We start from the raw sequence: 26,035 nt of genomic DNA on the forward strand, positions 1-26,035 counted from the left end.
CCTATCTAGTATCTAATGTTTAGAGAACATGTTGATATAAACTAAGAGTCAGGAGGGGAAAGGCTAACAGACTCTAAGACTGGAGCATGCATTATTCTACATGTAGTGCGTTGAAGAATATTAAATGACCATTAAATGCAGTATTTCTCTTACATGGAGACGTAAAGGCTAGACAATGACGGAAACTATTGATGCGATTCAGTAGCTTAGGAATGCAGAGAAGGAGGGCTGGACTGATAACTAGAATCATAACATACTCTTGGCAGACTCGTAGGCAGAGCCAGGCCGAGCCGGGCACTGCGAGGCAGGAAGTAAGTGAAGGGTCGAGGATACAGGTGGGGGCTGTATCGCTCCTCAGCGAGGGCTCAGGAGACAGGAGCTGAATCTGGTGTCCGGGCCCTTTTGAGGCCTAGAAACGGGGACTTTTCAATGAAATAACGTGCACACTGAGAAACGTGGCAACACAACTTTACATAGGCCTAATACTCGTAGCTTTCACGAGAACTGGAAACTGGCATACTAGAGATGGACACAACTGTAATTGCGTCTTTAATCAAACATGGGGAATACATATGCATATTAATCATGCACACATAACATAAGATGGGGGACACGTAGGGACACAGAACATGGCAAAATTTACTTTTCCACAGGGGTGTGCCTGGAGTATTCATTCACTCTTGGAATGGAGGGGTGTGCCTGGAGTATTCATTCACTCTTGGGATGGAGGGTTGTGCCTGGAGTATTCATTCACTCTTGGAATGGAGGGGTGTGCCTGGAGTATTCATTCACTCTTGGGATGGAGGGGTGTGCTGAGATGGAGGGGCGTACCTCAAGTATTCATTCACTCTTGGGATGGAGGGGTGTGCCTGGAGTATTCATTCACTCTTGGAATGGAGGGGTGTGCCTGGACTATTCAATCACTCTTGGAATGGAGGGGTGTGCCTGGAGTATTCGATCACTCTTGGAATGGAGGGGTGTGCCTGGAGTATTCATTCACTCTTGGGATGGAGGGGTGTGCTGAGATGGAGGGGTGTGCCTGGAGTATTCATTCACTCTTGGGATGGAGGGTTGTGCCTGGAGTATTCATTCACTCTTGGAATGGAGGGGTGTGCCTGGAGTATTCGATCACTCTTGGAATGGAGGGATGTGCCTGGAGTATTCATTCACTCTTGTAATGGAGGGGTGTGCCTGGAGTATTCATTCACTCTTGGGGTGGAGGGGTGTGCTGGGAGTATTCAGTCACTCTTGCGATGGAGGGGTGTGCCTGGAGTATTCATTCACTCTTGGAATGGAGGGTTGTGCTGGGAGTATTCATTCACTCTTGGGATGGAGGGGTGTGCCTGGATTATTCAATCACTCTTTGGATGGAGGGGTGTGCTGGGAGTATTCATTCACTCTTGGGATGGAGGGGTGTGCCAGGAGTATTCATTCACTCTTGGGATGGAGGGGTGTGCCTGGAGTATTCATTCACTCTTGGGATGGAGGGGTGTGCCAGGAGTATTTATTCACTCTTGGGATGGAGGGGTGTGCCTGGAGTATTCAATCACTCTTGGGATGGAGGGGTGTGCCGGGAGTATTCATTCACTCTTGGGATGGAGGGGTGTGCCTGGAGTATTCTTTCACTCTGGGGATGGAGGGGTGTACCTGGAGTATTCGTTCACTCTGGGGATGGAGGGGTGTGCCTGGAGTATTCAATCACTCTTTGGATGGAGGGGTGTGCTGGGAGTATTCATTCACTCTTGGGATGGAGGGGTGTGCCTGGAGTATTCAATCACTCTTGGGATGGAGGGGTGTGCCAGGAGTATTCATTCACTCTTGGGATGGAGGGGTGTGCCTGGATTATTCAATCACTCTTTGGATGGAGGGGTGTGCTGGGAGTATTCATTCACTCTTGGGATGGAGGGGTGTGCCTGGAGTATTCAATCACTCTTGGGATGGAGGGGTGTGCTGGGAGTATTCATTCACTCTTGGGATGGAGGGGTGTGCCTGGAGTATTCATTCACTCTTGGGATTGAGGGGTGTACCTGGAGTATTCATTCACTCTTGGAATGGAGGGGTGTGCCTGGAGTATTCATTCACTCTTGGGGTGGAGGGGTGTGCTGGGGGTATTCATTCACTCTTGGGATGGAGGGGTGTGCCTGGATTATTCAATCACTCTTTGGATGGAGGGGTGTGCTGGGAGTATTCATTCACTCTTGGGATGGAGGGGTGTGCCTGGAGTATTCAATCACTCTTGGGATGGAGGGGTGTGCCAGGAGTATTCATTCACTCTTGGAATGGAGGGGTGTGCCTGGAGTATTCATTCACTCTTGGGGTGGAGGGGTGTGCTGGGAGTATTCAATCACTCTTGCGATGGAGGGGTGTGCCTGGAGTATTCATTCACTCTTGGAATGGAGGGTTGTGCTGGGAGTATTAATTCACTCTTGGGATGGAGGGGTGTGCCTGGATTATTCAATCACTCTTTGGATGGAGGGGTGTGCTGGGAGTATTCATTCACTCTTGGGATGGAGGGGTGTGCCAGGAGTATTCATTCACTTTTGGGATGGAGGGGTGTGCCTGGAGTATTCAATCACTCTTGGGATGGAGGTGTGTGCCGGGAGTATTCATTCACTCTTGGGATGGAGGGGTGTGCCTGGAGTATTCATTCACTCTGGGGATGGAGGGGTGTGCCTGGAGTATTCATTCACTCTGGGGATGGAGGGGTGTGCCTGGAGTATTCATTCACTCTTGGGATGGAGGGGTGTGCCTGGAGTATTCATTCACTCTTGGGATGGAGGGGTGTACCTGGAGTATTCATTCACTCTTGGAATGGAGGGGTGTGCCTGGAGTATCCATTCACTCTGGGGATGGAGGGGTGTGCCTGGAGTATTCATTCACTCTGGGGATGGAGGGGTGTGCCTGGAGTATTCATTCACTCTTGGGATGGAGGGGTGTGCCTGGATTATTCAATCACTCTTTGGATGGAGGGGTGTGCTGGGAGTATTCATTCACTCTTGGGATGGAGGGTTGTGCCAGGAGTATTCATTCACTCTTGGGATGGAGGGGTGTGCCTGGAGTATTCATTCACTCTTGGGATGGAGGGGTGTGCCAGGAGTATTCATTCACTCTTGGGATGGAGGGGTGTGCCTGGAGTATTCAATCACTCTTGGGATGGAGGGGTGTGCCGGGAGTATTCATTCACTCTTGGGATGGAGGGGTGTGCCTGGAGTATTCTTTCACTCTGGGGATGGAGGGGTGTACCTGGAGTATTCGTTCACTCTGGGGATGGAGGGGTGTGCCTGGAGTATTCATTCACTCTTGGGATGGAGGGGTGTGCCTGGAGTATTCATTCACTCTTGGGATGGAGGGGTGTACCTGGAGTATTCATTCACTCTTGGAATGGAGGGGTGTGCCTGGAGTATTCATTCACTCTTGGGGTGGAGGGGTGTGCTGGGAGTATTCATTCACTCTTGGGATGGAGGGGTGTGCCTGGATTATTCAATCACTCTTTGGATGGAGGGGTGTGCTGGGAGTATTCATTCACTCTTGGGATGGAGGGGTGTGCCTGGAGTATTCAATCACTCTTGGGATGGAGGGGTGTGCTGGGAGTATTCATTCACTCTTGGAATGGAGGGGTGTGCCTGGAGTATTCATTCACTCTTGGGGTGGAGGGGTGTGCTGGGAGTATTCATTCACTCTTGCGATGGAGGGGTGTGCCTGGTGTATTCATTCACTCTTGGAATGGAGGGTTGTGCTGGGAGTATTCATTCACTCTTGGGATGGAGGGGTGTGCCTGGATTATTCAATCACTCTTTGGATGGAGGGGTGTGCTGGGAGTATTCATTCACTCTTGGGATGGAGGGGTGTGCCAGGAGTATTCATTCACTTTTGGGATGGAGGGGTGTGCCTGGAGTATTCAATCACTCTTGGGATGGAGGTGTGTGCTGGGAGTATTCATTCACTCTTGGGATGGAGGGGTGTGCCTGGAGTATTCATTCACTCTTGGGATGGAGGGGTGTGCCTGGAGTATTCTTTCACTCTTGGGATGGAGGGGTGTACCTGGAGTATTCGTTCACTCTTGGGATGGAGGGGTGTGCCTGGAGTATTCTTTCACTCTGGGGATGGAGGGGTGTACCTGGAGTATTCGTTCACTCTTGGGATGGAGGGGTGTGCCTGGAGTATTCTTTCACTCTGGGGATGGAGGGGTGTACCTGGAGTATTCGTTCACTCTGGGGATGGAGGGGTGTGCCTGGAGTATTCATTCACTCTTGGGATGGAGGGATGTGCCTGGAGTATTCATTCACTCTTGGGATGGAGGGGTGTACCTGGAGTATTCATTCACTCTTGGAATGGAGGGGTGTGCCTGGAGTATTCATTCACTCTTGGGGTGGAGGGGTGTGCTGGGAGTATTCATTCACTCTTGGGATGGAGGGGTGTGCCTGGATTATTCAATCACTCTTTGGATGGAGGGGTGTGCTGGGAGTATTCATTCACTCTTGGGATGGAGGGGTGTGCCTGGAGTATTCAATCACTCTTGGGATGGAGGGGTGTGCTGGGAGTATTCATTCACTATTGGAATGGAGGGGTGTGCCTGGAGTATTCATTCACTCTTGGGGTGGAGGGGTGTGCTGGGAGTATTCATTCACTCTTGCGATGGAGGGGTGTGCCTGGAGTATTCATTCACTCTTGGAATGGAGGGTTGTGCTGGGAGTATTCATTCACTCTTGGGATGGAGGGGTGTGCCTGGATTATTCAATCACTCTTTGGATGGAGGGGTGTGCTGGGAGTATTCATTCACTCTTGGGATGGAGGGGTGTGCCAGGAGTATTCATTCACTTTTGGGATGGAGGGGTGTGCCTGGAGTATTCAATCACTCTTGGGATGGAGGTGTGTGCCGGGAGTATTCATTCACTCTTGGGATGGAGGGGTGTGCCTGGAGTATTCATTCACTCTGGGGATGGAGGGGTGTGCCTGGAGTATTCATTCACTCTTGGGATGGAGGGGTGTGCCTGGAGTATTCATTCACTCTTGGGATGGAGGGGTGTACCTGGAGTATTCATTCACTCTTGGAATGGAGGGGTGTACCTGGAGTATTCATTCACTCTGGGGATGGAGGGGTGTGCCTGGAGTATTCATTCACTCTGGGGATGGAGGGGTGTGCCTGGAGTATTCTTTCACTCTTGGGATGGAGGGGTGTGCCTGGAGTATTCATTCACTCTTGGGATGGAGGGGTGTGCCTGGAGTATTCATTCACTCTTGGGATGGAGGGTTGTGCTGGGAGTATTGATTCACTCTTGGGATGGAGGGGTGTGCCTGGATTATTCAATCACTCTTTGGATGGAGGGGTGTGCTGGGAGTATTCATTCACTCTTGGGATGGAGGGGTGTGCCAGGAGTATTCATTAACGTTTGGGATGGAGGTGTGTGCCTGGAGTATTCATTCACTCTGGGGATGGAGGGGTGTGCCTGGAGTATTCAATCACTCTTGGGATGGAGGTGTGTGCCTGGAGTATTCATTCACTCTGGGGATGGAGGGGTGTACCTGGAGTATTTGTTCACTCTTGGGATGGAGGGGTGTGCCTGGAGTATTCATTCACTCTGGGGATGGAGGGGTGTGCCTGGAGTATTCATTCACTCTGGGGATGGAGGGGTGTGCCTGGAGTATTCATTCACTCTTGGGGTGGAGGGGTGTGCTGGGAGTATTCAATCACTCTTGCGATGGAGGGGTGTGCCTGGAGTATTCATTCACTCTTGGAATGGAGGGTTGTGCTGGGAGTATTCATTCACTCTTGGGATGGAGGGGTGTGCCTTGATTATTCAATCACTCTTTGGATGGAGGGGTGTGCTGGGAGTATTCATTCACTCTTGGGATGGAGGGGTGTGCCAGGAGTATTCATTCACTTTTGGGATGGAGGGGTGTGCCTGGAGTATTCAATCACTCTTGGGATGGAGGTGTGTGCCGGGAGTATTCATTCACTCTTGGGATGGAGGGGTGTGCCTGGAGTATTCATTCACTCTGGGGATGGAGGGGTGTACCTGGAGTATTCGTTCACTCTTGGGATGGAGGGGTGTGCCTGGAGTATTCATTCACTCTGGGGATGGAGGGGTGTGCCTGGAGTATTCATTCACTCTGGGGATGGAGGGGTGTGCCTGGAGTATTCATTCACTCTTGGGATGGAGGGGTGTGCCTGGAGTATTCATTCACTCTTGGGATGGAGGGGTGTACCTGGAGTATTCATTCACTCTTGGAATGGAGGGGTGTGCCTGGAGTATTCATTCACTCTTGGGGTGGAGGGGTGTGCTGGGAGTATTCTATCACTCTTGGGATGGAGGGGTGTGCCTGGAGTATTCATTCACTCTTGGGATGGAGGGGTGTGCCTGGATTATTCAATCACTCTTTGGATGGAGGGGTGTGCTGGGAGTATTCATTCACTCTTGGGATGGAGGGGTGTGCCAGGAGTATTCATTCACTTTTGGGATGGAGGGGTGTGCCTGGAGTATTCAATCACTCTTGGGATGGAGGGGTGTGCCGGGAGTATTCATTCACTCTTGGGATGGAGGGGTGTGCCTGGAGTATTCATTCACTCTGGGGATGGAGGGGTGTACCTGGAGTATTCGTTCACTCTTGGGATGGAGGGGTGTGCCTGGAGTATTCTTTCACTCTTGGGATGGAGGGTTGTGCCTGGAGTATTCTATCACTCTTGGGATGGAGGGGTGTGCCTGGAGTATTCATTCACTCTTAGGATGGAGGGTTGTGCCTGGAGTATTCATTCACTCTTGGGATGGAGGGGTGTGCCTAGAGTATTCAATCACTCTTGGAATGGAGGGGTGTACCTGGAGTATTCACTCACTCTTGGAATGGAGGGGTGTGCCTGGAGTATTCAATCACTCTTAGGATGGAGGGGTGTGCCTGGAGTATTCAATCACTCTTAGGATGGAGGGGTGTGCTGGGAGTATTCATTCACTCTTGTGATGGAGGGGTGTGCCAGGAGTATTCAATCACTCTTGGGATGGAGGGGTGTCCGGGAGTATTCATTCACTCTTGGGATGGAGGGGTGTGCCAGGAGTATTCCATCACTCTTGGGATGGAGGGGTGTGCCTGGAGTGTTCATTCACTCTTGGGATGGAGGGGTGTGCCTGGAGTATTCATTCACTCTTGGGATGGAGGGGTGTACCTGGAGTTTTCCATCACTCTTGGGATGGAGGGGTGTGCCTGGAGTGTTCATTCACTCTTGGGATGGAGGGGTGTGCCTGGAGTATTCATTCACTCTTGGGATGGAGGGGTGTGCCTGGATTATTCAATCACTCTTGGGATGGAGGGGTGTGCCAGGAGTATTTGTTCACTCTTGGGATGGAGGGGTGTCCGGGAGTATTCATTCACTCTTGGGATGGAGGGGTGTGCCTGGAGTATTCTTTCACTCTTGGGATGGAGGGTTGTGCCTGGAGTATTCTATCACTCTTGGGATGGAGGGGTGTGCCTGGAGTATTCATTCACTCTTAGGATGGAGGGTTGTGCCTGGAGTATTCTATCACTCTTGGGATGGAGGGGTGTACCTGGAGTATTCATTCACTCTTAGGATGGAGGGTTGTGCCTGGAGTATTCATTCACTCTTGGAATGGAGGGGTGTGCCTCGAGTATTCAATCACTCTTGGAATGGAGGGGTGTACCTGGAGTATTCACTCACTCTTGGAATGGAGGGGTGTGCCTGGAGTATTTAATCACTCTTAGGATGGAGGGGTGTGCCTGGAGTATTCAATCACTCTTAGGATGGAGGGGTGTCCGGGAGTATTCATTCACTCTTAGGATGGAGGTGTGTGTCTGGATTATTCAATCACTCTTGGGGTGGAGGGGTGTGCTGGGAGTATTCATTCACTCTTGGGATGGAGGGGTGTGCCTGGATTATTCAATCACTCTTTGGATGGAGGGGTGTGCTGGGAGTATTCATTCACTCTTGGGATGGAGGGGTGTGCCTGGAGTATTCAATCACTCTTGGGATAGAGGGGTGTGCTGGGAGTATTCATTCACTATTGGAATGGAGGGGTGTGCCTGGAGTATTCATTCACTCTTGGGGTGGAGGGGTGTGCTGGGAGTATTCATTCACTCTTGCGATGGAGGGGTGTGCCTGGAGTATTCATTCACTCTTGGAATGGAGGGTTGTGCTGGGAGTATTCATTCACTCTTGGGATGGAGGGGTGTGCCTGGATTATTCAATCACTCTTTGGATGGAGGTGTGTGCTGGGAGTATTCATTCACTCTTGGGATGGAGGGGTGTGCCAGGAGTATTCATTCACTTTTGGGATGGAGGGGTGTGCCTGGAGTATTCAATCACTCTTGGGATGGAGGTGTGTGCCGGGAGTATTCATTCACTCTTGGGATGGAGGGGTGTGCCTGGAGTATTCATTCACTCTGGGGATGGAGGGGTGTGCCTGGAGTATTCATTCACTCTTGGGATGGAGGGGTGTGCCTGGAGTATTCATTCACTCTTGGGATGGAGGGGTGTACCTGGAGTATTCATTCACTCTTGGAATGGAGGGGTGTACCTGGAGTATTCATTCACTCTGGGGATGGAGGGGTGTGCCTGGAGTATTCATTCACTCTGGGGATGGAGGGGTGTGCCTGGAGTATTCATTCACTCTTGGGATGGAGGGGTGTGCCTGGAGTATTCATTCACTCTTGGGATGGAGGGGTGTGCCTGGAGTATTCATTCACTCTTGGGATGGAGGGTTGTGCTGGGAGTATTGATTCACTCTTGGGATGGAGGGGTGTGCCTGGATTATTCAATCACTCTTTGGATGGAGGGGTGTGCTGGGAGTATTCATTCACTCTTGGGATGGAGGGGTGTGCCAGGAGTATTCATTAACTTTTGGGATGGAGGTGTGTGCCTGGAGTATTCATTCACTCTGGGGATGGAGGGGTGTGCCTGGAGTATTCAATCACTCTTGGGATGGAGGTGTGTGCCTGGAGTATTCATTCACTCTGGGGATGGAGGGGTGTACCTGGAGTATTTGTTCACTCTTGGGATGGAGGGGTGTGCCTGGAGTATTCATTCACTCTGGGGATGGAGGGGTGTGCCTGGAGTATTCATTCACTCTGGGGATGGAGGGGTGTGCCTGGAGTATTCATTCACTCTTGGGGTGGAGGGGTGTGCTGGGAGTATTCAATCACTCTTGCGATGGAGGGGTGTGCCTGGAGTATTCATTCACTCTTGGAATGGAGGGTTGTGCTGGGAGTATTCATTCACTCTTGGGATGGAGGGGTGTGCCTGGATTATTCAATCACTCTTTGGATGGAGGGGTGTGCTGGGAGTATTCATTCACTCTTGGGATGGAGGGGTGTGCCAGGAGTATTCATTCACTTTTGGGATGGAGGGGTGTGCCTGGAGTATTCAATCACTCTTGGGATGGAGGTGTGTGCCGGGAGTATTCATTCACTCTTGGGATGGAGGGGTGTGCCTGGAGTATTCATTCACTCTGGGGATGGAGGGGTGTACCTGGAGTATTCGTTCACTCTTGGGATGGAGGGGTGTGCCTGGAGTATTCATTCACTCTGGGGATGGAGGGGTGTGCCTGGAGTATTCATTCACTCTGGGGATGGAGGGGTGTGCCTGGAGTATTCATTCACTCTTGGGATGGAGGGGTGTGCCTGGAGTATTCATTCATTCTTGGGATGGAGGGGTGTACCTGGAGTATTCATTCACTCTTGGAATGGAGGGGTGTGCCTGGAGTATTCATTCACTCTTGGGGTGGAGGGGTGTGCTGGGAGTATTCTATCACTCTTGGGATGGAGGGGTGTGCCTGGAGTATTCATTCACTCTTGGGATGGAGGGGTGTGCCTGGATTATTCAATCACTCTTTGGATGGAGGGGTGTGCTGGGAGTATTCATTCACTCGGGATGGAGGGGTGTGCCAGGAGTATTCATTCACTTTTGGGATGGAGGGGTGTGCCTGGAGTATTCAATCACTCTTGGGATGGAGGGGTGTGCCGGGAGTATTCATTCACTCTTGGGATGGAGGGGTGTGCCTGGAGTATTCATTCACTCTGGGGATGGAGGGGTGTACCTGGAGTATTCGTTCACTCTTGGGATGGAGGGGTGTGCCTGGAGTATTCTTTCACTCTTGGGATGGAGGGTTGTGCCTGGAGTATTCTATCACTCTTGGGATGGAGGGGTGTGCCTGGAGTATTCATTCACTCTTAGGATGGAGGTGTGTGCCTGGAGTATTCATTCACTCTTGGGATGGAGGGGTGTGCCTAGAGTATTCAATCACTCTTGGAATGGAGGGGTGTACCTGGAGTATTCACTCACTCTTGGAATGGAGGGGTGTGCCTGGAGTATTCAATCACTCTTAGGATGGAGGGGTGTGCCTGGAGTATTCAATCACTCTTAGGATGGAGGGGTGTGCTGGGAGTATTCATTCACTCTTGTGATGGAGGGGTGTGCCAGGAGTATTCAATCACTCTTGGGATGGAGGGGTGTCCGGGGGTATTCATTCACTCTTGGGATGGAGGGGTGTGCCAGGAGTATTCCATCACTCTTGGGATGGAGGGGTGTGCCTGGAGTGTTCATTCACTCTTGGGATGGAGGGGTGTGCCTGGAGTATTCATTCACTCTTGGGATGGAGGGGTGTACCTGGAGTATTCCATCACTCTTGGGATGGAGGGGTGTGCCTGGAGTGTTCATTCACTCTTGGGATGGAGGGGTGTGCCTGGAGTATTCATTCACTCTGGGGATGGAGGGGTGTACCTGGAGTATTTGTTCACTCTTGGGATGGAGGGGTGTGCCTGGAGTATTCATTCACTCTGGGGATGGAGGGGTGTGCCTGGAGTATTCATTCACTCTGGGGATGGAGGGGTGTGCCTGGAGTATTCATTCACTCTTGGGGTGGAGGGGTGTGCTGGGAGTATTCAATCACTCTTGCGATGGAGGGGTGTGCCTGGAGTATTCATTCACTCTTGGAATGGAGGGTTGTGCTGGGAGTATTCATTCACTCTTGGGATGGAGGGGTGTGCCTGGATTATTCAATCACTCTTTGGATGGAGGGGTGTGCTGGGAGTATTCATTCACTCTTGGGATGGAGGGGTGTGCCAGGAGTATTCATTCACTTTTGGGATGGAGGGGTGTGCCTGGAGTATTCAATCACTCTTGGGATGGAGGTGTGTGCCGGGAGTATTCATTCACTCTTGGGATGGAGGGGTGTGCCTGGAGTATTCATTCACTCTGGGGATGGAGGGGTGTACCTGGAGTATTCGTTCACTCTTGGGATGGAGGGGTGTGCCTGGAGTATTCATTCACTCTGGGGATGGAGGGGTGTGCCTGGAGTATTCATTCACTCTGGGGATGGAGGGGTGTGCCTGGAGTATTCATTCACTCTTGGGATGGAGGGGTGTGCCTGGAGTATTCATTCATTCTTGGGATGGAGGGGTGTACCTGGAGTATTCATTCACTCTTGGAATGGAGGGGTGTGCCTGGAGTATTCATTCACTCTTGGGGTGGAGGGGTGTGCTGGGAGTATTCTATCACTCTTGGGATGGAGGGGTGTGCCTGGAGTATTCATTCACTCTTGGGATGGAGGGGTGTGCCTGGATTATTCAATCACTCTTTGGATGGAGGGGTGTGCTGGGAGTATTCATTCACTCGGGATGGAGGGGTGTGCCAGGAGTATTCATTCACTTTTGGGATGGAGGGGTGTGCCTGGAGTATTCAATCACTCTTGGGATGGAGGGGTGTGCCGGGAGTATTCATTCACTCTTGGGATGGAGGGGTGTGCCTGGAGTATTCATTCACTCTGGGGATGGAGGGGTGTACCTGGAGTATTCGTTCACTCTTGGGATGGAGGGGTGTGCCTGGAGTATTCTTTCACTCTTGGGATGGAGGGTTGTGCCTGGAGTATTCTATCACTCTTGGGATGGAGGGGTGTGCCTGGAGTATTCATTCACTCTTAGGATGGAGGTGTGTGCCTGGAGTATTCATTCACTCTTGGGATGGAGGGGTGTGCCTAGAGTATTCAATCACTCTTGGAATGGAGGGGTGTACCTGGAGTATTCACTCACTCTTGGAATGGAGGGGTGTGCCTGGAGTATTCAATCACTCTTAGGATGGAGGGGTGTGCCTGGAGTATTCAATCACTCTTAGGATGGAGGGGTGTGCTGGGAGTATTCATTCACTCTTGTGATGGAGGGGTGTGCCAGGAGTATTCAATCACTCTTGGGATGGAGGGGTGTCCGGGAGTATTCATTCACTCTTGGGATGGAGGGGTGTGCCAGGAGTATTCCATCACTCTTGGGATGGAGGGGTGTGCCTGGAGTGTTCATTCACTCTTGGGATGGAGGGGTGTGCCTGGAGTATTCATTCACTCTTGGGATGGAGGGGTGTACCTGGAGTATTCCATCACTCTTGGGATGGAGGGGTGTGCCTGGAGTGTTCATTCACTCTTGGGATGGAGGGGTGTGCCTGGAGTATTCATTCACTCTTGGGATGGAGGGGTGTGCCTGGATTATTCAATCACTCTTGGGATGGAGGGGTGTGCCAGGAGTATTCGTTCACTCTTGGGATGGAGGGGTGTCCGGGAGTATTCATTCACTCTTGGGATGGAGGGGTGTGCCAGGATTATTCAATCACTCTTGGGATGGAGGGGTGTGCCTGGAGTATTCATTCACTCTGGGGATGGAGGGGTGTACCTGGAGTATTCGTTCACTCTTGGGATGGAGGGGTGTGCCTGGAGTATTCTTTCACTCTTGGGATGGAGGGGTGTGCCTGGAGTATTCTATCACTCTTGGGATGGAGGGGTGTGCCTGGAGTATTCATTCACTCTTAGGATGGAGGGTTATGCCTGGAGTATTCATTCACTCTTGGAATGGAGGGGTGTGCCTGGAGTATTCAATCACTCTTGGAATGGAGGGGTGTACCTGGAGTATTCACTCACTCTTGGAATGGAGGGGTGTGCCTGGAGTATTTAATCACTCTTAGGATGGAGGGGTGTGCCTGGAGTATTCAATCACTCTTAGGATGGAGGGGTGTGCTGGGAGTATTCATTCACTCTTGTGATGGAGGGGTGTGCCTGGAGTATTCAATCACTCTTGGGATGGAGGGGTGTCCGGGAGTATTCATTCACTCTTAGGATGGAGGTGTGTGTCTGGATTATTCAATCACTCTTGGGATGGAGGGGTGTGCCAGGAGTATTCAATCACTCTTGGGATGGAGGGGTGTCCGGGAGTATTCATTCACTCTTGGGATGGAGGGGTGTGCCTGGAGTGTTCATTCACTCTTGGGATGGAGGGGTGTGCCTGGAGTGTTCATTCACTCTTGGGATGGAGGGGTGTGCCTGGAGTATTCATTCACTCTTGGGATGGAGGGGTGTGCCTGGAGTATTCAATCACTCTTGGGATGGAGGTGTGTGCCCGGAGTATTCCATCACTCTTGGGATGGAGGGGTGTGCCTGGAGTGTTCATTCACTCTTGGGATGGAGGGGTGTGCCTGGAGTGTTCATTCACTCTTGGGATGGAGGGGTGTGCCTGGAGTATTCATTCACTCTTGGGATGGAGGGGTGTACCTGGAGTATTCCATCACTCTTGGGATGGAGGGGTGTGCCTGGAGTGTTCATTCACTCTTGGGATGGAGGGGTGTGCCTGGAGTATTCATTCACTCTTGGGATGGAGGGGTGTGCCTGGATTATTCAATCACTCTTGGGATGGAGGGGTGTGCCAGGAGTATTCATTCACTCTTGGGATGGAGGGGTGTGCCTGGAGTATTCATTCACTCTTGGGATGGAGGGGTGTGCCTGGAGTATTCATTCACTCTTGGGATGGAGGGGTGTGCTGAGATGGAGGGGTGTGCTGGGAGTATTCATTCACTCTTGTGATGGAGGGGTGTGCCTGGATTATTCAATCACTCTTTGGATGGAGGCGTGTGCTGGGAGTATTCAAGTCAAAAGTCAAAAATTTTATTTTTGTAACGGTACTCTTTTGAGGACCACAAAATTTGATAAAAAATATAAGCATTTACATTCCATAAAAATTAATACATATTCAGTGAAGTTTTCAAAAACTTAAAAATTCTGTAGCAAACATATTCATTAGGTGGTTTTTTTTCATAGTGATAAGAAATCTTTTGTATTAACAATCCTACAGGACCGATAAATGGGCTCAAGACACATTAACCTTGCATTAACAATTATGGTGTTTGGACATATAAAAAGAAGATGTTCTAAATTCTGTTTCCCCCCCTGACAAAGAGTGCATAGCTCGACATTATCTGATCTCCAGTGAGAACTAAATGTTAATACAGGAAGTATGCCCAAACGCAGCATCATGATTGCTTGCCTTGCACCATGTACAAGAGTATATTCTAGATACGGCTGTTTTTGCTTGTATTCCTGGGAATCTGCGTAGATCTTGTACACAGATAATTTTTTACAATGTAAATGGTCAAGCTCGTAACTCAGTTTGGGGGTGAAGTTTTTTAGGAAAAGTTTAAGTTGTGCTGGTGACCATGTTGCCAGAATTTCCAAACTGATTTTAGCAAACTGAAAAGCCTCTCTCATATTTTTAGAGAAGGTAAGATGGGTGGAGTCATTATTGAATGTCTCAAGTTTTAGCAAACTTCGTAAGGTGCCATCTTTTGAATGGAGGAGGTTGTAAGCCCACCTGATAATGCTTGCTACCGCTGTGGCGTATGCACTCGTGATGGTACATTCCAGTCTCAACGCCTGTACTGGTGTAGATGTAGAAACTTTCAGAAGTTTTTTTAATATTTTGCCTTCATTTAGGTCCATGTAGGTCCATTGTTTTAGAGGGATATATTCCGAGGCGTATGACAGAACTGGTGGTATCTTGGCTCTGTAAACCTGGATTAATGCAGAGAAGTGTCTATTTCCAGTAGCCGTATATAGGCGTGACAGGGCCCCAGCATGTAGCTCGCATTTCCTCTTTAGATGATTAATTTGTTTGATGTTACTCATATTGTGTGTGAAAATTCTGCCGAGATATGTATATTCCTTTACCTGCTCTAGTTTCTCACCTCCCAGCTTCCATTCATACCTCACAGTTTTCTTTTTCTTTGAAAATGCAACCACTTTAGTTTTGTTTATATTCGGGATTAAATAATTTTTCCTAGAATAATGGTATAAAATATCTAGGAGACTTTGCAGCCCGAAAGGTGTTAGGTCAAACATAACTATATCGTCCGCATACAGCAGGGAATAAATGCACTGAGTAGCTATCTTTGGAGGTGTGCATTTCCCCTGCTGTAATTGGGATGGTAAATCACTTAAATAAAGAGAAAATAAGATTGGAGCCAAAAGGCACCCTTGCTTTAAACCGTTAGATGTCCGTATTATCTTCGACAGACCCTTATCTCTCCCCATTTGAACACGACACCAGGTATTACTATGCAAATTCACGATTAATTGTAGTAATGTTTCCGGAATGCCCATTTTTCTTAATTTAGTCCACAAGGTCGGTCTATCCACACGGTCAAAGGCCGTCGAGTAGTCGATGAATGCTGCATATATGGATTGTTTTTTTCCTGATACGTATTTATCTAAAATTGTCTGGAAGATTGCTACATTGTCTGTGACTGAATGGTTCGAACGAAATCCAGACTGAAACATAGGAATAAGACCCGCCGTAAAAGCCCAAGTTTTTAACCTGTCCAGAATTTCTGCTGCAAAAATCTTCCCCGCAGCGTCCATAAGGGCTATTTGTCTATAATTTCCTGGTATACTTCTTTTTCCTTTTTTATAAATCGGGATTATTATACTTCCCTTCCAGGAATTTGGAATTTGGCCGGAATCAAATATGCAATTAAATAGTGGCGAGAGCAACAGTCCCCACTCTTTATGATCGGCTTGATAGACCTTAATTGGAATCTGATCGGGGCCAGATGCACCCGTGCTTCTTGCCTTTCTGATGTTTATGGAGATAGATACTGCCGAAGTCTTGTTGATTTTAGTATCATTCAATTCCATAGTTCGTTCGTCAGCCTCTCCTATCTTAGTGGTCTTATTCACTTTATATAGCTCGCTGATGTATATGTCCCAGTCATCCTCTGAGACGGGAGTTGCTTCCAGCTTCTTTTTAGTGCCAGTCATTTTCGCAATCAAGGACCAATATTTGCGCTGATTATATTGGTTGACTGCTTGTTGGATATCAATCCAGTTGGCGTCTTGCTTTAGTTTTTTCTGTTTAGTTTTTTCTCGTCGTATTTGGTTCTTTAGTCTATTAATTTCCGTTTTATTTACAGACGAGAAACTCAAATACTGGGCTCGAATCAACCTATTAAGTTGTTTTACGATTGGTTGGTTCCAGTTTTTATTCTTTCTGCTGCAGTTACTTTTTACTGATCTGTTGTGTTCTATCTTACTTTGTAAAGCATGCTTGAGCTTATGGATTATATGTTCATAGTTCGTTATAGGATCGTTTGAGTATTTGGTTTTCAACAGATGAGTGTTAGAGATTAAAAATCTCAAGTAATCCAGATTCTCTGTCCCCCAGTAGATGCGACGCCTCATTGTATTTACTTCCATTTTGGATTTTTGAAATATTGGCTGGTTCTGAAAAGAAAGCTGTGCATTCCAGAGAGTTGTTAGATACAAAAGAGCATGGTCACTTTCCTCGTTAAATTTGATTGAAAGTTCAGTGATTTGTTCTTTTTCTTCCATCCCACATATAAAGTAATCAAGAATAGATGGAGATCCATTTCCCCGTCTTGTGTATGACGCCGGTTTGTCTCCGTTGGTGTTGCCATTAAGTATTGTCCCATTTATACTGGGAAGAAATGATAATAACGCACGACCCCTTTTATCTGATTTAACCCCTTTAGGAAGTTCTGGGAGTGATGTTTCCAGAAATTCTTCTTTGAATAGAAGGGCCCATTTCTTAATTTCGCTGTTTGAAATTTTAGCATTTAAGTCTCCCATTATAATATATGCCATATATAATTGATCTTCGATGATGTGAGTAATGATTTCCATTAGATAGTTAAACAACAAATCACAATTATTACTGGGGGGCGCATAGATGTTGAAAAGTAATATTTTTTTCTTGAGTAGTTGATGATTGAGTTTTGAATGATACCTTGATACATTGTAGATTATCTGTATTTGTGTCAATTATTTCTTGCGACCAGGAATATTCTTCTTTCAATAAAATTGCCAGACCTCCCTTGGCGTGTCCCTTTTTAGATTTATTTGCCAGTGTTTCATATACATAGTAGCCCTTTTGTATAAAAGGAGCAGTTGACCATGTTTCCTGGAGGGCGATAATATCCGGGAGATCTTTAATTGCATTTTTCATTTTTATGGCAGTTTTCCCAGCCAAATTCCAAGTCAGTAGCGTCAAACCTTTGCTAAACCTGGTGTTGTTGTAGTTTATTCATTTTTTTGCTATTTAATGTCTCTGGTAGCCATGCCCAGGATTTTATAGAGTTCTCAGTGTTACTTAGTCCCAGATCCCGGGACCATACTGTCCTTTCACCATGCTTAACTTGTATTTTAAGTGTATCTTTCCTCGTAGTATGTAATTCAGATTCTCCCCATTTTGGGCTGCAGTTATCATTTCTTCTATAAGATTGTCCTGATGTACCTTTATTTTGCATGTTGGATTTGGGGTCGAATACTGAAATTACATCATAGCCATTCTTGTGTAAAATTTCCTTCTCTCTAATTATTATTCCAGGAAGGACTGGAGAAAAGAAAGATACCTGTACTAGTTTATCATTTTCTTTTTTTGGAAAGAGTACTAGGTCAATTTCTTTACTTGTAAGAGAGATCAAGGATGGAATTTCTTGTAGGAGATTAATTATTCTACCACGGTTGAGCGGCATATTGTCTGTGGGAAAGAGTTTCTCGATTATTATATGTTTTGATGGAATTCCTTCCCACTGTTGGAATTTCTTGTCATGTAATTCATTTAAGTCCATGGATTTTCGCTCTATTGTTCTATTTTTTGTCGGTGGACAGTATTCTTCTGCTTTTGGATTTAGGGGTTTCGCCAGCCGTGTTTTTTGGATTGCCGGTGAGTTCACCGAGTTTATGAAAGTGGATTTTAGAAATTTAAGTTTGTTCTCTTTTGTCTTCTGTATCCTTCTCAAGGGCTTTCTTCTCCTTTTCTTCCCCCTTGCTTTTTCCCAGTCGTTACATTTTTCTGTCTTTTCTGGCTGACTAGGTTCCTTTTCGGCAATAACTCCCGATGACTCTATTTTATTATCCCGAGCTATCAGATCTGAGTTGATGTTAGTTGCTTTATTAGAAAAAATGGGATAGTGCTTAGTATTGCTTTCAGAGGGATTTTCCGGATCTTCTCTAAACAATTTTTTGAGTGAATAAATAGCAGGAGATTTTTTCTTATTTCTTAATTCCTTAGTTTTAGTCTCAATTGTTACCACATCAGTCGTTTGAGAACTTGCTTCCTGTTGTTTTGGAATCTTTGTTCCATTTTTTTGGCAATCTTCACTTTGAGACATTTTGACTGTTTCATAATTTTTTGGTGTAACTTTGATTGAGTCTTTTTTCTTTTTTTCTTCAACCAGGAATTTAAGTATTCCTATTTGCACGTCTAGAGTATCGTCAGAGTTAGCTAAGATTTGGCCAAGATGGGTAAGTACTGATTCCAGAATTTCCTGCAATGTAAAGAGTGCTTTTGACAAAGGAGAAACAGTGTTTACAGAGTTTAAATTTGTGAAATTGGGGTCAATGAAGTTAACATAATTGGAGTAGAAGTTAGGTGATTTTTCTGGTGAGCTAGTTAATGGCTGTTTTTGTCTTAACAGTATTTCTGATTTTTCTTGTTCTGCCTTCGTAGAATTACTGACAGATACCTCCAGTAATAATTCACTGTCCTCGTGTTTTATAGGTGTTATAGATTTGATTTGAGACGTATCTAGGAGCATTTTTTGATTTTCTTCAGAAAAAGAAATCTTTGCCAAATTACTTTCTATAATTGTTGATCCTTGTTTATGAAGTCTCTGTTCAGAAGTAACAAATCATGTTCTACCTTATTTTCTGACAAATCTAACCTATTTTGATCTTCCGGTATACAAGGGGATGAGTGTTTTTTCGTTGCGAGGGTAGAAAAATATTTGTTTATAGCTGGAGTACATGAGAGTTGTCCAGGTTTCATTGATTTGTCTGAAGATTTTCTGACGGCTACGTCGGTCCCCATGCACCTCATATAGATTGTTCGTGAGCGCAATTTTTTTAATGCTCTCATGTTTGGGGCCAGAGGTCAACTTATTAGTTAATTTGAATAGTCACAGCAGATTTTATATTATTATGATGAGTTTGTTTCAGTATCTGGAGTAGAAATGATTAATATAGGTTGAGTATTTGTATCCAAGTGTGTATCAAGTTATGGCTAGGTGAGTTCCTTAGTTACAACCAACCCCTAACCGTGGACATGTATTGAAATTCTGACTCACCAAGTAAGCATTGCGTTGAAGTCTTTATGTTGTCACATGTTATCAGATCTCTTGGGCTAGATGAAAGTGGTGTGGCCCGTCCCGTCCTCGGGCGTCCCCGGACGGCCACAGACGGCCCGCCCTTTGCCCGGGCTTAGCCCCGGTCTTGGTCCCGCGCGCGTCGCGGGGAGCAAGATGATATTTATACGATTTGTCGGTGGGCGTGTCCGTGGGCGTTTCGCCTGGGGGAAGAGGAACCAGCTGATCCCAGCTAAGATTTCTGGTCCTCGCAGTCCCCCAGGCTAGGTGCGCTCTTAATATACACCCTGGCCTCAACCCCTCTGACTCCAGCTGGGAGCGATAGACAGAGCGTGCGGAATGCAGCTCACGCTCACACCAGCGAGTCAAGGGGAGGCAGCGCCACGAAACGATGGAGATTGAGCGTCAGCTCCGATCAGGCAGCACAGATCACAATCCACGAGGGGAGATTCCTCACACAGCAAAACAGATTAGAGCACCGATTCCAAGCTCCGTTGAGTGGCGCCCGCGAAGCGGGTGTCACGAAGCTATATCCTGCTCGTCGGTGGGCGTGTCCGTGGGCGTTTCGCCTGGGGGAAGAGGAACCAGCTGATCCCAGCTAAGATTTCTGGTCCTCGCAGTCCCCCAGGCTAGGTGCGCTCTTAGTATACACCCTGGCCTCAACCCCTCTGACTCCAGCTGGGAGCGATAGACAGAGCGTGCGGAATGCAGCTCACGCTCACACCAGCGAGTCAAGGGGAGGCAGCGCCACGAAACGATGGAGATTGAGCGTCAGCTCCGATCAGGCAGCACAGATCACAATCCACGAGGGGAGATTCCTCACACAGCAAAACAGATTAGAGCACCGATTCCAAGCTCCGTTGACTGGGAGTATTCAATCACTCTTTGGATGGGGGGGTGTGCTGGGAGTATTCATTCACTCTTGGGATGGAGGGGTGTGCCTGGATTATTCAATCACTCTTTGGATGGAGGGGTGTGCTGGGAGTATTCATTCACTCTTGGGATGGAGGGGTGTGCCTGGATTATTCAATCACTCTTTGGATGGAGGGGTGTGCTGGGAGTATTCATTCACTCTTGGGATGGAGGGGTGTGCTGGGAGCATTCATTTACTCTTGAGATGGAGGGGTGTGCCTGGAGATTTTATTCTAAAAACAAAACTAGAGTTTTGGACTATACTATTTCCCACTGAAAGTCAATAATTTTCTCCATGTGTTCCCATACCTGGCGTGTCACGCAGTTTGGTGCTTACTTTCCCTCCATGTTAAAGAACATTAGATGTTTCAGCACCCAGGCTAATGTGCTGCATAGCTAAATACATATAAGGTCCCAAAGGCGAAACCGATTGCATTGCAAATGCTTCGTAGCTGTTCTTTTTTTTCTTTCGGAAGCTCATGTTCTCTCTCTGGTTTTTTTCTTAGTTGTAACGCAGAGAGACCAGCCGAAACCTCATTAACTCAAGGCCCTTTACCGAGAGCGTAGCTCTGCAATGAACACACATTAAAGCAGTTATGAGAGGTAAAATTATTTTTTCTCTTTAATTTAGATGTTAGTGTGTGCATGTGAATGTAAATGTAAATGTACAGGAATTTATATAGCGCAAATCACCGAGCGGTTTCTAAGCGCTTGCTTAGGGAACCCGTCCTGGTATTCCCCTGTGAGATAACCCCGGCAGGGTATCCGCAAGGTGAAAGCCAGGCATCCCACCGCGAGGGGCCGTTGTGAGCATGTGTCATGTTCGAGCCTAAGTGAACCATGCAAATATGTGCACTTGTGGGCCTGCCAAAATGTGTTCGCAAAATCCTTTCCCAGACATTTATAAGGAGCTATTTGGGACTGGAGCAAATAAAATGAGAACAGGATAGGAAATGTATCCGTGGTTACATAGCTCATCGTGCAAGTAGCGCTACTGTTGTCACATAAATCACAACAGACCACAGCTCCGAAGGTCTTTATCAATGAGGGTGTGGTGATTGGGGACCCAGCGTCCTCGCATGGAGAGTCACTGTGCGAGGCAACAACTGTCATTTGTTTGAAATAGAGTGAAACCCGCCTCATAGTCGTCCGGTTACTGCATCTACTCTGTTCTTGTGAACCAAGAACAAGTAGTCCTGTCCCAAGGGAAGGTGAGGGACGGGGCTCTCACCACAACCGGAGATTTCCAGGGTGCGGGTAAAATTAGTTGACCTTCTCCACAAAGGGAGGGCCACTGCAAAAGCCTGTGAGCTCGGAGTCTGCTGTTTAGTCACTCTAACGCAAGCCTAGCCAATCCTGTACACTACCCAATCCTGTTTCCAGCATGAGAGCAGCACCAGGATTGGATGGAGCAGGCCAACCCAGCGTTGCTTTTGTGACTGATGGCTTGTGGCTGCAATACCATGGCTGTTATTCAGTTGCTCGATTGTTGTGGCCAGAAGAGTGCATGTCGGACTGGCCATCGCAAGGCAGCCGGCCAATCCGACTTAAGAACTCTGCACTTATCTTGTCATTCCGCAGCTGTCAATAAGCAGGAATCACCTGGGCTCCGCCCCCCAAACTCGCTGATAGCAAGCACCATCCTAGAAATGGTAATGAGAGTGATACCATTTTTATAATGCTTTTGATGTTCATTCACTGCTACACACCCAGCAGGCGGGGAGACACTCCTCCGCCCTAGGGGAGGAACCGCCGCTGAGTGAGCAGTTTAAGTCTGGCATGGCTAACTAGTACTTCCAAAGGAATGGGTTACATCAGTTGGTCATTCAGCAGGTAACAGCATTGTTGAGAGGTTCGACAGAGTTGACAAGGTCACAAATCACTTAGCAGGCATGGGGAGTAACTACTGGTTAGTTGAAGTAAAGAAAATGATTTGGGCTTATAGACCCCCTTCTTCTGTTACTGGATATAGTCCTTTTCAATTAATGAGAAGTGGGAAACTGTATACTATGGACAACATGGGTTGGATGAGTGAGTCTAGAAAGGTGGAATGGCCTGCCGAGGAAGTAAGGAATAGCATAATGAAGGCGTAACAAGTTTATACGGATTATTTTAATGACAATCATGCTTGTACTGATGTGGGTTTGTCTGAAGAAGAATGGGTCTGTGTTAAGAAGGCAGGCAGAGTTCCAAACGGTCAAAGTTCTTTCTCTGAACCATTAAAGATGGTAGAGTGTCTGAGGAATTCATTATAGGTAAGTGACAGTAGGGAATGGCATTTTCAGTATGCTTAAGTGATGTTAGGGTGTGATATATTCAATACTGTTAAGTGATGGTAGGGTGTGGCATATTCAGTACGCTTAAGTGATGGTATGGTATGGCATATTCAGTACCCTTAAGCGATGGTAGGGTGTGGCATATTCAGAACGCTTAAGTGACGGTAGGGTGTGGTGTATTCAATCTGTTTAAGTGAAGGTGGGGTGTGCCGTATTCAGTGCGCTTAAGTGAAGTAGTTTTCGTTATCAATATTATGATGTTCAGGGAAGGTTTTGCGTTACCATAATATGAACCAGAACTTATACCTTGTATTTTTCATATGTTCTGTTGCAAGTCAACATATATGAGCTGTTAATATTTTATTGCCTCTTTATGTTTTTAATTGCATGTATGCTACAATTGCATTTTTATTATTATTAATAATAATTATTATACCTGACATATATGTATGTATAAAAAAATTGCTTTTAGTTTATTGTTATTGAAAGGGGTGAGATATGTGTAGAGTTGATTCTCGGTTCCATTCCATGTCATAGCGTTCTATGGTGCAATTGATCTTGGGTTCAGGAATTTGTGGCATGAGGAAGCAGGATGGGTGCAGGAGATAGACTGTTTTGTTGGTTGTTTGCAGGGTTGAATAAATAAGAGTTGGTTTGTGGACCCAAATACCAGGTTCACCTCCCCTAGGGGTCTAGCATCCGTCATCAACCTCCTTGAGCGACAAAGAACACAGTCCTGAGTGCTCCAGGGCCATGTGACTTGAGCATCTCTACATAGTGTTTTTCTCTCAGCCTACACAGCATCATCTTTATCTGTAATCTTTGACAATCTTCTTTGCTCAAAGAATAATGCACTTTATCCCTAATTTCTGAGCCTGCTCTGAAGATCCTTGTACTATTGTGGCACGTCTGTGTAGCGTTGGTGTGTTACATTTTCTTCTTACCTGAGAGGTGTATACACACCTTTGTACCTACTCGCCACACTGACGAGGACCAACCAGTCAAGAGAGAGGTTTTAGTTGGTTTGTGTTCCCATTCAGAGGGGAAGTGATGTGCAAATAAGGGCTGACCTGCCCTTTGGGGATTAAAGACTGACTTGCATAAGGATCACTGCTTCCCAGACGTTATGTGTAAATGTGACAAACTTGAAACAGGCCACTCGGGTCTCAATCAAGCTGAGCACCCGCCGCCCAGCCTCTGTGTGGATCACGTGGTCCCTCGCAGCGCAGCCTGTTTGAACTTCAAAGACAAGGAAAATTAATCTGGCAGCACTGACTGCTCTCACGTGAGTCTGGGCGATGCCCGGCCTTGTGTTTTTCCGGCAAGGCACCACCCATACCCAGTGCACCACTTAACCAACACTCAGCACCACCTCACCATTACTCAGCAACCGCACAGCACCGCTATAGCACCACCTGACCACCTCCGCAACATCCTGACTATATGGTCCATTCTAACAACATTAACACCAACTGGAATGAGCCTGAACCAACCCAGTCCACCCTAGCTCCATTAACAGTATCAAAAACATCTTACCAGACCCATTGTGCTTAAACCCTGTACATATCCAGCAGGTCTACCCTTGCAGCATCAGTGCTCCCCTGCGCCCCCTGCAGCATCAGTGCCCTTCTGAGCCCCCTGCAGCATCAGTGCCCTTCTGAGCCCCCTGCAGCATCAGTGCCCCTCTGAGCTCCCTGCAGCCTCATTGTTCTTATGAGTTCCCTGCAGCCTCAGTACTCCCCTGAGGTTTTTGCAACCTCAGTGCTTCTCTGAGCCCCCTGCAGCGTCAGTGCTCTTCTGAGCACCCGGCAGCCTCTGTGTTCCCCTGAGCATCCTGCAGCTGTGTTACCCTGAGCAACCTGCAGCCACAGTGCTCCTCTGACCTCCCTAGGGCCTCAGTGCTCCTGTGTAGAGGTCTCAGAGACAGATGGTGCAGTGGGCTGAGAGGATTACTGAGGCTCAGGGATGCGCTGAGGCTGCAAGGGGCTCAGATGAGCTCAGAAGCTTCAGGGGGTTCAATGGAGCACTGAGGCTGCAGGAAGCTCAGAGGAGCACTGAGCAGACCAGACCCCCCCAGGATATTGTGGCATATATCTGCTAATTTGGGGGCACACAAATGGAAATGTTGGGCCCCTAAAATTGAACATTTCCAGCATTATTGCAGCACTTTATTTTATTTGTAATCATTCCTTTTCAGCCTTAAGTGACTGGATACTTTCTTTACTGAACTAACTTTCCTTTATGGAAGGTACTCTTTACAGAGAGTATTTAATGGGTGTTAGAAAAACAAGGATTGTGAAGACCTGCTGTAGACGGCAGTGGGTGCATGTCTGTTGCCTGCCACTTGGAAAGTGGATTGGAGCAGCAAAGGAGGTCAAGTGATGGCCGTCCCATAGCTCTATCTACCACCTCTTGGCCCCCGTGAACTCCATCTTTCAAAACCGGCAGGGCTGGCAGCTGGGCCCAGCAGAAAGTGAGCTGTGGCCATAGCACGAGGAGCAGGGGAGTGTGGCAACTTCTATGGTATTCTTCTGCCTGCTTACAGGAGTTGTGTGTCACAGCTGCTTGATGCGTGGTTCTCCACTCCAGCCCTGAGTTCTAATGGAAGCTTTTAAATTGTATTCAGTGCAGCCCCTGTGAGAAGCTCACGTATAGTGAGCGGGTCAGTCTGAGCTCCCTCCAGCCTAAATGCTACTCTGAGCTCCCTGAAGCCCCAGTGCTCCTCTGTAGCATCAGAGGAGCACTGAACAATCGAAACGCTAGGAGAGAAAATTGGTTGATAGTTTCCTGGCCGAGCTGCATCATTCGAGGATAGTTTCAAAAGAGGGATGACTTTGGTGTATTTCCATAGGTTATAGGAGAGCTGGGGCATCACTGATAGATGGGGCATCGATCCCGCGTAGGATTGTGGCTGGATATTACTATGGAGAAAGATGAGGCATCACTAAGAATGGGGGAGAACCCTGATTGGGAATGCGGTAAGTCTCCCATATACAAAAATATGAATTGGTCACAGAGGAGTGCATACACTGTACTGGTCCTGTATTGTACCTTTGTAATCACTGTATGCATTCAGTGTTCTTTTTCTAATCATCTCACACAGCAAGATACTTTTAAAATCACTTGCACATCTAGTGTTCACTTTAAATGGTATTGAATCTTAAAATGCCTTGACGAATACAACCTGAAAAAACATTTCTCCACCTTTATGGTTTGAGACTGAGGAAGGATATGCAAGCACTCTTGATTTGCAGATAAACTGGCAGATGATATCCTGGCTGCGTGCTACCCCTCTGCCAGGGCTGATTACCGGACACATTGTGTTTCTTGGTGTGCTGAGGAGGGCGATGATTTCAGCTCACACCCCTGCAGATCAGGGCCCATATCATGTCAGACCCTACATTGCTGTAGATCTGAGCTCTCTGGAAAGTCCTTT

The 26,035-nt window shown here is 47.6% G+C and overlaps 1 protein-coding gene across 2 annotated transcripts in view; it reads left to right on the forward strand.

Annotated features, from left to right (window-relative positions):
• The window catches only part of LOC144828361 (uncharacterized), a 60,576-nt gene that overhangs the window by 28,779 nt on the left and 5,762 nt on the right, over positions 1-26,035 (forward strand). Inside the window, exon 2 of one of the 2 annotated variants that reach the window (XM_078686475.1) lies at positions 20,830-20,926. The exons of the other annotated variant lie outside the window; for it this stretch is intronic. The gene's annotated coding sequence lies outside the window, so the exon portion shown is untranslated. The remainder of the gene's footprint in view (positions 1-20,829; positions 20,927-26,035) is intronic. 2 annotated transcript variants of the gene reach the window in all.

This window comes from Lissotriton helveticus, chromosome 4_1, assembly GCF_964261635.1.
Source record: "Lissotriton helveticus chromosome 4_1, aLisHel1.1, whole genome shotgun sequence".
Lineage (NCBI taxonomy): Eukaryota > Metazoa > Chordata > Amphibia > Caudata > Salamandridae > Lissotriton > Lissotriton helveticus.